Here is a 12352-nt window from a genome sequence, read left to right as displayed (position 1 = left end):
ATTCCTATGGAAAAGCAAGAGACCCAGAATAACCAAAACAATCTTGAATAAGACCAAAATTGGAAGACTCACAGTTCCTGATTTCAAAACCAACTACAAAGCTACACTTACTAAGACTGGCTATACTGGCATAAAGGCAGACATATAGATTAATAGAATTGAGAGTACAGAAATAAAACCTCACATTTAGAGCCAACTGATCTTCATCAAGGGTACTAAGACAATTCGACAGGAAGAGACTTTCAACAAGTAATACTAGGACAACTGGATATTCACATGCAAAAGAATGAATCTGGGCATCTGGTTTACACCATACACAAAAACTAAGGCAAGACGTATCACAGATCTAAATGTAAGACCCGAAACTATAAAATTTTAGAAGAAAACATAGGAAGAAATTTTGCTGAACTTGGGTGAGCAATGGTTTCTTAAGTATCAAAAGCACAAGCACCAAAACAAACAAACAAACAAAACTGATATACTGGACTTTACCAAAATTAAAAACTATAGTGTTCCAAAGGGCACTCTCAAGAAAGTGAAAAAAAAAAAAAAAGAAAAAAAACAAATTACAAAATGGGAAAAAATACAAAACAGTTGTAAATCATATATTGGACAACGGACTCATAACTAGAATATGTAAGGAACCCTAACAACAACAATAAAACTCAATTTATAAATGGGCAAAGATTTGAATAGACATTTCTCTAAAGAAGATATACATAAGGCCAATAACCACATGAAAATATGCTTCACATCATAAAGCATTAAGGAAATGCAATCAAAACCATAGTTAATACCACTCTAACCACTAGGATGGCTAAAATAAAAACAATGTTCAACAAGTATTAGCGATCATGTGGAGAAATTAGAACCTTTGCACCCTCCTGGTAAGAATGGAAAAGAGTCCAGCTTATTTGGACAACAATTAAGCTGTTTCTCAAAAAGCTAAAGAGTTACCATATGGCCCAGCAATTCTACTCCTAGGTATATACTAAAGAGAACTGAAAATATATGTCCATACAAAAGGTGAACATAACCATTCACAGGGTGTTATTCATAACAGCCAAAATACAGAAACAGCTCAAATGTCCATCAACCGATGAAACGATAAACAAAATGCAGTATATCCATACAATGGAATATTATTAGGCAATAAAAAAAATGAAGATCTGATAACATTCCACAACATGGATGACTCTTGAAAACATCAAGCTAGTCATAATAAAATACATTTTTATGAACTCATTTATGTGAAATATCCAGAATAGGCAAATGCATAGAGAGAGAAAGGAGATTTGTGGTTGCCTGGGGTTGAGGGATGGGAAAAAATGGAAATGACTGCTAATAGGTATAGGGTTTCTTTTTGAGGGGGCATAAACTGTTTTAGGATTGGACAGTGGTAATGGTTGTACAACTCTGTGAATATACTAAAAACCACTAACCACCTTACATACATGAATTTTAAGATATGTGAAATGTCTCAATAAAGTTATAAATCAGTCGATAGAATCTTAAAAGTAACAAAGTGGGAAAAGTATAGACTTTTCAATAACTCGTACTGGAAAATTTGGCTACTCCTCTGGAAAAAGAAAATCAGTTTGATCTTACAAGGTTGAATTGTTCTCTACCTTGCCTGGACATAAGTCACCTAGGGCATTTCATAACCATGCCTGGGCCCCACCCCAAGATATTTTTATTTTTGTTTTTTAATGTTTTTATTTATTTTTGAGACAGACAAAGCAAGCAGGGGAGGGACAGACAGAGAGGGAGACCCAGAATCTGAAGCAGGCTCCAGGCTCCAAGCTCTCAGCACAGAACCCGAGGCAGGGCTCAAACTCACAGGCTGTGAGATTATGACCTGAGCCGAAGTCAAAAGCTCAACTGACTGAGCCACCCAGGTGCCCCAAGATATTATTTTATTGGTCTTATCTGAGGTGATACTCAGACATCAGTACTTTCTTTTTAAAGCTCCTCATAAGGCTTTAGTGTGGAGCCAGAGTTGAGATCCAATTTCATATAAAACTTAAAATGAATTTAAAATGTAAGCATAGGAAGCAAAACTTAAATTGAAAATAATAGATTTATAAAATCAGAGCAGGAGAGGATTTTTTGAACAAGAGACGGAAAGTATAAACAAAAGATTGGTAAATCTGACATTAAAATTAAAACTTCCTTATGAAAACTGACATTATTAAAGTTAAGACAACCCACAGCTCTATGTAACGAATATAATATACCAAAGATTAGTTATTTAACATATATATCTTTTAACTCCTAAAAGACAATGGCAATTAAAACTCTGGAAAAGTATACAAGAACCGATAGCATGTGGGAGAGGCGTAGGGGGTACGCATGGGAAACTCTTCACTGTGTTCTCTTTTGCAGTTTGAATCATGCGGATATATTATCCAGTTAAATACAAAGGTTTTTTAACGTAAAGGGCAAAGACTCATACAATAACACGATTGGCCAATAAACAGGAAAAGTGTCCATCCCTACCTGTAATCAAAGTGTAAATTTTATTTCTTTTGAGAGAGCGAGTGTGTGCAAGAAGGATAGAGAGAAAGGGAGAGAGAGAATCCTAAGCAGGTTCCTCGCTGTCAGGATAGAGCCCAAATAGGGGTTTGATCCCATCAATCGTGAGATCATGACCTGAGCCAACATCAAGAGCCAGACGCTTAACCGACTGAGTCGCCCGGGCACCCCAAAGTGTTAATTTTAAAAACCCTTTTATTGGGGCACTTGGGTGGCTCAGATGGTTGGACATCTGAATCGATATCAGTTCAGGTCACGATCTCCTGGTTCCTGGGATCCAGGCCCACGTTGGGCTCTGCACTGACAGCAAGGAACCTGCTTGGGACTCTCTTTCTCCCCCTCTCTCTGCCCCTCCCCCATATGCAATCGTGTGTGCCCACGCATGCTCTCTCTCTCTCTCTCTCTAAATAAATAAATAAATAAATAAATAAACATGAAAAAAAAAAGAAAAAAAAGAAAACACTTTTTAAAAAATAATTTTAAAATACCATTTCATACCTACCAGATTGAAAGACAAAAAAAAAAAAAAAAAAAGCGAAATAGGAGTTCTCCTATTTCTGGTAAGAATATAAGTTGTTTACAAATCATTTGGGGACAGTTTCACAGTATCTTGAAAAGCACAACTTATGACCCAGTAATCACACTGCTGATGTACTTGGGAGAGAAGACTGACATGCATGTTCAACACGGTATTATTTGCAGTGGTGAAAAAAATGTCCATCAGTAAGTGCAAGGTGATACAGTTCTACAACAGATACCACACAAGCGATGAATGAATAAATGAGATTTAAATATACCAATACAGGAGCGCCTGGGTGGCTCAATCGGTTAAAGTCCAACTCTTGGTTTCCACTCAGGTCACGATTTCACGGTTTGTGAGATTGAGCCCCGCGTGGGGCTCTGCAATAACAGCGTTGAGCCTACTTGGGATTTCTCTCTCCCTCTCTCTCTGCCCATCCCTGCTTGCTCTCTCAATAAAATAAACATTAATAAAAAAAAACACACATGGATAAATCTAGGTAACAATGTTGGATAAAAAATTCAAGTTCAAGGAGAACACATTGAACGTGATGCTATATAGGTCAAAATTAAAACAACACAATACCATATGCTACTTATAGACAACAGTGTAAAGTATAAAAACATGCAAAGGAATAATAAACATCATAGTCGGGAGAATTTTACTTCTGGGGAAGGAGGGAAGAAAATTTCCCCAAGAGATTGCATCTGTAACATTCTATCTCCGCAATAAATGAGAGGGGTAAGGATGATACAATTACCACTTTCCGGGTCTGCACAGTGGGAACACAGCGGGGCTGGGTCAGGGTTCCTAGGCAGAGGGGGGGCCCGTCACCTGAAGACTGACAAGAACAACCGGCACCAAGGCCACACACGGAAGCACCTTTCAGCAGCATCCAGAACCAAAACAAAGGAACAAAGCTTCCCTCGGAAAGAGGCCTGGGATGTTTGAAACTGCAGCTCCTTCCTCCCTGTCATTTTCGGGCCTCTGAAAGTGCTGTGTGGCACCCAGGCGGATGCTTAAATTGTAACTGTACTGAAAGCATTCTTGTTTCTAAGACGAGTGCCCTTTGGGATACCTGGCAGGCCATCTGGGCGCAGCTCAATTAGGGCTGGACCTGCTTTACTTGACTAGCCGGATGGACCCCCCTGAAGAGAGGGCTGTCCAAAAAGCCAAAAAACTCAAGAGAGTTTTAAAAAAGTCTTGGATAAAGCGGTGCACCTGTGCCCCAGGGTCACTCAAAAATTCAAATCTCATCCCTGCCAAGTCTTGGCTGAGTGCTCCTGGACACATTTCCAACCTTGGGTGGACTGCGTTTCCTTATCTGTGGCAGTGGGTAACACCACTTATTCTGCCTTGTCCAGAGGAGTAGTGATATTATTACTCAAGTATCAACACTTTTAAAAGTTGTAGTCAATCTGGTTGGGAATCTTTTAAAAATGTTACACGCTTCCTTGCATGCCTTCCTAAACGGTCAAGGGAACATCATTTAACCTTTTCTGGATGACTCAAGGCCACAATTACCAGCAGAGCATCACTTATCAAAATGATGACCACCTGCCTAAGGGCCATTCCTCCTAAGGACATCCCAGCTCTTACGCAGGTACTTGCCCTTCCTGCCGTTCCGACCTCTGTCCACCCTTACTGTCAACTCCCAGTTGCTCCGTGGGCATTTTTCCTCTCTATGCTGGTCTCTTTACAGCCTTTCCTTTGCTGCTTCCTTTCAGCTGTCGGCTTGGAAACGGGATGACACAACATATACATAAAAGTTACACAGAGTCTGAGGGGGCTGGTGTGAAGAAAAACGTAGGAACTGGAGTCCTGGCTGATTAGAGGTCTTGACTATACGCAGATAAGCAGGACCACAGGTAGGACAAGTCCTGAGGAGCACACAAGAGGGGACCCACTGCCTTCTGTGGGATATTATGGGACATATCATGGGATGAACTATACTCAAAACCACAAGCACCCCTTCTGTCCACTTTGCATGGGGGCAAATCCTGCCACGGGCCTGGCAGGACTGGTCCCAGGGACTCCAGTCAGCACCCTTCCACTTTTCCAGGCTGCGGGAATACAGAGCTGCCTGCCCCTCCGTCACAGCAGCTGACCACAGGTTAACTTCCCCAAATATCCTAGGCATTTTTAGACAGGAATAGAACATTTGTGAAGAATGTGAAAATTTCTTTAATTCCTAAGGTTTCATTACACAGCAGCAAATATTTACTTATACAGCAAGTGTTTATTGGAATCCTACGATGCAGGAAGCAATGTGCAGGAATTGGGATGTAGCAATGTGCAGGACAGAGAGAGGCTACACGAATACTGGTTCCCTTTTCTTGTCAACACTTGCCAAATGTTGCTCAAGAACCTCCAATTTACGCACACGTGCGCGCGCACACACACACACAGAGTCTTGCAGCCTGGGGAGTAAAGGATATGAATTTTTGAGAGCTTCCAATACCTGTAGTTCCAGCTCTCCTCTTGAGATGCTGTTACACAGTAAGAACTAGACTTTACTCCTCTGGCATCCCTCCCTCTATTCTTAGCCGGACCCCAGCAATAATCAGCAACTTCAAGGACTCTCAAACTGTGTTTCCCAAAAGGTTGCATGGACGGCCACCATTGCGCCCACTGGAACCTTCATCAGGACCTGTGTCCAGCCCCACAATCTGCTCAGCAGGAAGCAGAGTGAGAGTCCTTAAAAACCCTTTTCCCGAGCTTAAACCCAGGCTCCCTCCCCAAAGGCCAGCAAGAGAACCATAAAAAGTCTGGCTCTCCCTTTGCCTGTGTTCCCAGATGGCAACAGCCTACCCAGGTGGGCCCTGACCCCCGCCGCTGCCTTCTTCTCCCAAATCCCATGGAACAAAACCAGGAGCAAATGAGACCACCAAGCCCAGATTATGCTCAGGACGGGACCTCGGCACAAGCTCATCACACCCTGTTGATTACACTTTATACGGTTCTGTTATACAGGAACAAAGATGAATCAAGCACTCTCTCCTCAGAGAGCTTCTAACCAAAATGAGGAGCAGAGAGACCCAGTTCACAAGACAGGCCTTCATCCCGGGCAGCTAACCCCCAAAGCGGCTGCTAGCATCTCCAGATGCACCTCCTTCTGATCATGGGGTACAGGGCCCTGCCCGGTTTTCCTTCTCCTGACTTACGGCCACCCCAAATCACAAAAATGCCTGTTTGCAACTTTCTCTGAGGCCAGATTATAACCAGCCTTATGCAGTCTCTAGGCACCAATTGGCAGGCCGAGAAAACCCCGTCACCACAGGGCCTGCCTGCTGTCCTGCGTGTGCCACAGGGCCCTCAGGGGGTGTGGTCTGGCTGATGACCACTTCCCCTGGGCCTCACCCCCCACAGCCCATCCCTGCTTCCTGAGCCAGGGCAGGGCCCCCAGGAAACCGCTCACCACAGCTTTGACAGCAGTCTTAGATCAGGCCCCTCCCTTTGAGGTCCGTGGTTCCAGCTAAAAGAGACTCCTCAGACTAGCCAGGCGGATGCAGCACAGAGCTGAACAGTTAGAGTCCAGGCAGAACCCAAGATAAGCCCCCGTCACAATCCTCTTGCCACCTACGCAATCTGCCCAGGCCTCCCCTCCCCTCCCCCTCCCTCATCTTCCCCACCCCTTTCACTCCCTCTTGGAACATAAGTTGTCTACAGGACCCTGGGAGAGGGGCGGATAGCCTTCCCAGCTGTGAGGCAGGGCGGAGAGGCCAAGGACCACGGTGTGATTCATCAGGGCTGTTTAAAAGCAGGGGGATTTCCAGAGCAAGGGAGGGCCAGGGCTACCCCCAGCTCACCCGTCGCCTGGGAAAGAGGCACACACCTGGGAGTCCAGCATCCTCAACCCCACCATCCGGGAACCTGGGATAGGGTAGAAAAGTCTCACTAACAAGAAAGCCTGCGCTAACCAAGGTTTCTGTTTTTACCTCCCTCCAATTCCCCGCCCCTGCCTAACACTTGAAATGCAAAGCCTTTCATCCTGAGTCCTTGGCGATGGCATTTAATATCTTGGACTACCCCTGCACAATTTGTTTGGAGAAATAATAAGAGTATCATGTATTGAACACCTCTGTAGGCTGTGCGAAGCACTGAACATTGGTTCTCATTGTTCATGGTCACACAATACCGTACGTGGTAGGAATGATGACTAACGCCATTTTACAGGTGAGAAACATAGACTTAGAGGTTAGCACCGCAGGGCTAGCAAGCTGGAAAGCTGGGATCCAAATTCAGGTGCACCCAATTCCAAACCCTGCCCCTCAGTTCCACAGTGGGTTGCTTAACTGGGTTTCAAGCAAAGAGACAAAGGGAAATACTTCCCTCAGGCATTATCTCAAATATCCCTTGTTCAGGAGGCTTCCCAGGCCACCCCATCTAAAAATGCCATCTCACCCCTTCCACGGTAATGTGCATCCACCTTCCCTATCCACGTTTCTGCTTATCGCTGACATGCTTTCTATTCACTTTCTACCTTGCTTTACTGTTGGCTTCCCCCACTAGAAGTCAGTGCCACGAGGTCAAGGATTTTTGTTATCCTTTGTTCACTGCTGTGTCCCCTGCATCCATATTCATATACAGTAGGTGCCAAATAAATGTTGAATAAATGAATACTTTAAAATACACCTTAAGAAGCCTAACTGGAAGAAGAAAAAGAGGATGATCCATCCATTCAGGGGAAGAAGTGAGATGAGAAAAAGAGAGCAAGTTAGGAGCCCTAAGAGGAGTCCAATTAAGAGGAAATGAAGGTCTGCCAGGTCCCCTGTGGACTCCAGTAAAGCCTTTCCTGCTGGCAGTAGTGATTTCCAGCTGCCAAGGCCCCAGCCTGAGGGCTTCTGCTGGGGAGGGCAGGCAGGCAGCCCTGGAACAAAGGCCTATGGACACGCAGCTGGCCAGAGAGGCGGCACAGAGCAGAGGCCTGGGCCAGAAGGGCAGCCTGGGGTGGGGGGAGGGAGGCAAATGAGGAGCTGAAGAGGCCCCTCAGTGCAGCTGCAAAGGCAACACCCTCCCAAAGCCAAGAGTCCCCTCAACCCCCAACACAACAGAGAATAGCTAGATGGCGCCACAATTAACCCTCCAAAGTCAGCACCGGGACCTGGGCTTGTGGCAACCCCTCCAGGCTTGGAGCCAGAGCCTTCACGAAGTTCTGGGGGGGGGGGGGGGGGGAGGTGAAGGGGCCAGCCACAAGTCTGGAACACAGTCCCTGTTCCCCTACAGCCCTGGTCATCACTCAGGCCATGGCCTTTGGCCTCCTCCTGTGTAAACACAGTGACCCTGGGTTAGCTGTGGATTTGGTAAGCCAAATGTTTACCCTGGAGCTGATATCACAGGCCACGGATGTAAACTTCCACCATAGGATCCTGGTATCTGCCATCTCCTAGGGCACATATGGGACATATCCAGTAACTGTAAAGCTCTTGAGAGTTCCTCCCAGTCACAGGGGGCTCTTTATTTTGTATAGGAGCTCATGGAGCACTTTCCACGTCTCGGGCTTCATCTGATCCTTACCACAGCCTCTATAGGAAACGCAGGCAAGTACCCCACTTTACTCCAGTGGAAACGGGAGTCTGAAAGATGTGTGACATGCCCAGGTCATGTTGGAGAAAGTATGGATTAGCCAGAGAAGGAAATCTGAGTTCTAGTCCCTATTTGGCCAACAGGGATAAGGCTCAAACCACCTCACATCTCTGGGCTCTGCTGCCTTCATGTGTAGATAGAGCTGGCTAGTCAGAGTTGCCTTCCAGCTCAAGCGACTCTACCAATCTTTAATGCTATGCAGTAGAGCCAGGATTAAAACTCAAGCAAAATCCTGTGCTGGACTCCAAGGCCATCGCTTGTCGGCCTTGGCTAAGATCAAGTGGACTCCAAGGCTAGTGCTCTTTCCACTCTCCTTAATAGGCCACGTCTACTAAAAGGCAGTGGAAAAGCCCCGCAAAACAGCTTTTAAAGCACTCCCTCTGCTTCTAGGACTTGGTTTACCCAGAGCAGGATATCCAGGGAGCCAAGGGGTTGCCCTGCCCTCAGGGAAGGGAAAGGGTTCAGCAGCAGGAGTATTAACAGCAGGCTTCGAAGGACGAGACGAGGCACCGCAGAATCATGGGAAGGGATGAATAACAGAAGGGGTACATCTTCCTTTGATTCTTACCCTCTAGGTTTTCTGCTGGGGATGGTTGGAAAGAAGTCATTCCCAGCTGAAGTCAATCAGGATTCCACTCTCAGTCCAGCAAGGAAGGTGCTAGAGAGGCACTTTCCAAAAAGGAAAGCAAGCGATGTGCTCAAAGGGGAAGTCCTCCTGGGCTGTCATTACTCTCCCTACTTACTATTTCTTAAGCAAGGTCGATGTGATTGGGCTGCATGAAGAGGCAGGGCTGGGGAGACTCTGGGAACCCCCAGTCTAGGGTTCAATGTAGTATGATGCAGTCTGAGTCGCCTCACGAGGGGCTCCGGAACAGAAGACAGCCTCCTTCATCAGCCAACAGTTTAGCAAATGGCCTCAAGAATGAAACCCTTGCCGTGGCCACAGAGACCGCCTCCCCACCCCCACCCCGGGCCACACCTCTCCAGCCTCCTACCAGTACATTTCCCACTCCGTTCTTCCTTTTGTTTTCAAAAGCAGCGCCAAGGAGTAAAAGTAGCTACCGAAAAATGTCCCGAAATTTCAAGTTTGCACGTCTTATCCTAGCTTTCCAAACCAAAGAGCTGAGAAGAGAGGAAATTAACCAAGCAGATTTCAGGAGTGGGTGAGGTCGAGGTAGACAGTGGCAGCCAGTGGCTTCTATGCCTTCGGCTCCCGATACCTCATTTCTGGCACCCCCTCTAATCCCTTCAGTACAGGAGGACAGATTCCCAACAGCGAGCACCGTGTGGCACCAACCCGGAACAGGCTGCTGGCGCCCCTTGGGCTCCCTGGACCAAAGGTTGGGGTCATTCCGCAAAAGGGTCCACCCGGCCCGGGGCCCACAGTCCGAGGCAAGGGCCAGCCAGCCCTGGGGCGACCGAGCGCGCAGGGGGAGCCGGTGGGCGCAGCCTCGCGGGCTTCCCCACTTTCAAACGGGGCCTCGCGGAGCCACCTGGCGCGCTCGCTCCTTTTGTTTCCGGGGTGGGGGCTACAGGACAGAAAATGTCTCCGTGCACGAGCCTCCCGCGCTCCGGTCCTCTGCCGGGAGGTCGCCTTGGAAGGCGCCAACGCGGCCCCGGGCCCTCCTCAGCCGCCCCGAGTCCTCACCCCGCGGGGGGCTGGAGCGAGGGCCCGGGAGTGGGGAGAGGGGGGTCTCGGAGGGGCTCTAGGCGCTGCAGCTGGCGGAGGGAGAGGGGAGAAGCGAGGGCCACTCACCGCACGGTCGCCGCCCCGCTGGGTCCGGCACGCTCGGCGCGAAAGGCTGCCCAGGTGCGGCCGCGACGCGGGCGCGAGTTTGAAAGTCGCTCTCGGCAGTGGCTGAGGCTGCCCGCCGCTCCCGCCCACTGCCCAGCCCCTCGGCTGTCCGGGACGCGGCCCGCTGCAGGCGCGGCCCCCGGGGACCCCAGCCCGCGCGCGCCTTCCCAGCGCCCGGCAGGAAGTCGGGGCCGGGCGAGCGCAGCCGGAGCTGCCGCGGGAGGGAGGAGAGAGGGAGGAGCGGGCCAGGAATTTTTCCAGTGGGTGGAGACTCGGGCCCGCCGCTGGAATCCAGCAATTGGCGGCTCCGCGGGGACCCGGGGAAACTTCGCGACGCGGCGAGCTGGAGCCCGGGGTAAAGGGGATCGTGCGCCGCTAATAATTAACCCCGCAGGTGGGGCGAGCGCGCCGCCCGGACGGTGACCGTCCCGCCCCACGCGAGCGGCTCCCCGGCCGCCTAGATGTTCGTAGATTCAATGACGCACGAGGTGGGGGTCACCCGGTGTCATAGCCAAACATCCCTCATTGTGCGGACAGGAAAGGGGGCTTTCTAGTAGGACATTAGTTGTGATCGGCATCGGGGGTCTCGATCCTGCTGGAGCAGGTCACCTCGGCCGTTTTGAGTCCGAAAGGCACGTCAAGAATGCCTCACCGCAGCTCGGTCCCTGTGACCCTTTACAAATGTAAATCCAAGCCTCTGAGAAGCTGACGAGATGAAGAAACTGATAACTTGGCGGGAGTCCACCAAAACTCGGTGGATAAAACAAGGTGCGGAAACCTGTGTAATAGAGAACCACGTTTTCGTGAAACGAAGACAGAGAACCCTTCTTCCGTTTTTATGTCTTTATGTAATCTTATGGGTATGGAAAGGCACACACCTGGGGGAGGGGGGGCTCTCAATAAGGACAGGCTAGATTTTGAGCAAGATCATAAATTTTAAAATGCAAAATAATTCATCAAGAAAGATAGACAAAAGATGCTGTCCAGCACAAGGCAGGAGAGAAGCCCAGGGTGGGACCCCAGCAGAGGTCCCACTGGGTAGGCATTATCACCAGTTCCTAGGGAGAAGGAATGGGACACCGATACAGAATCACTAGGTTCTGTGTAGACAAATGTGTATAGTAAACGACAAGTAAAGTTCTCGTCAAAAAGAAAACAAGCTTAAAAAAAAAAAAAAAAAAAAAAGCTCCAGGCAAATGCAAACTCCAGGTGATTTACAGGGAGGGGAGGGGAGTTGAGACGGCGGGCGCGGAAGGAAATGGCTTTCAGGTGACTTTGAAACAGGATCCTGGCAGAGGGTGGGGTGTAGACTGCGGGGCTCCTGGCTCCAGATGGCCGGGAAAGGGGTAAGCGCTGGGCCTGACCGGCTCCGGAAGCCGGACCCACATGCCTCGGGGAGGGAGGGTCTGCTCCAAGCTTGCAGAGCCCTACATTCGCGGACTGGGAAGGTGAAAGCCGAGATTGCGGAAGGAGTTTGGGGGTAAACAGCCGCCGCGGCTCTACCAGATACAGCCGGCCAGGCTCCCGTGAGAAGCCCACGTCCCGTCCTGCCTTCCAGGGGGCAGTCCTTCCTCATGCTTCTGCCTTTCTTTGATCCTTTCTTCTCTGATCACCTGAATCATACCAATCCCGTCCTGCCCACCTCAAATTCCAGCGTCCAAAGAAGGCCCTTGACTTCGCTAAGCCATTACTGAGTGCACTCCTCACGCCTTAGCCAGGACAGCGAAGAGTGTCAATGACAGTAATAATGACTCATTTAGTGGAGGCTTACCATTTGTAGGGAGTGGTGCTATGCTGTTGACATTGCCTTCCTCTATCCTCACAGTTACCTTGTGAGCTAGTAAGTATCCTTATCCCCAGTTTACAGACAGGATAACTGAGGATCAGAGGTATCTATAGCAACTTGACCAAGATTA

The 12352-nt window shown here is 48.6% G+C and overlaps 1 protein-coding gene across 5 annotated transcripts in view; it reads right to left on the bottom strand.

Moving 5' to 3' along the window:
• The window catches only part of PLEKHG3 (pleckstrin homology and RhoGEF domain containing G3), a 41879-nt gene extending 31129 nt beyond the window's left edge, over positions 1–10750 (bottom strand). Inside the window, exon 1 of one of the 5 annotated variants that reach the window (XM_045451238.1) lies at positions 10398–10750. The gene's annotated coding sequence lies outside the window, so the exon portion shown is untranslated. The remainder of the gene's footprint in view (positions 1–10397) is intronic. The other 4 variants (XM_045451239.1, XM_045451246.1, XM_045451247.1 and 1 more) reach the window with 4 other exon arrangements.
• Between the last annotated feature and the right edge of the window lie 1602 nt (positions 10751–12352).

Source organism: Leopardus geoffroyi, chromosome B3 (genome assembly GCF_018350155.1).
Source record: "Leopardus geoffroyi isolate Oge1 chromosome B3, O.geoffroyi_Oge1_pat1.0, whole genome shotgun sequence".
Classification (NCBI taxonomy): domain Eukaryota; kingdom Metazoa; phylum Chordata; class Mammalia; order Carnivora; family Felidae; genus Leopardus; species Leopardus geoffroyi.
Note: the sequence above shows the minus strand (reverse complement) of the source record. Positions and strands in the feature narration are given on the sequence as shown.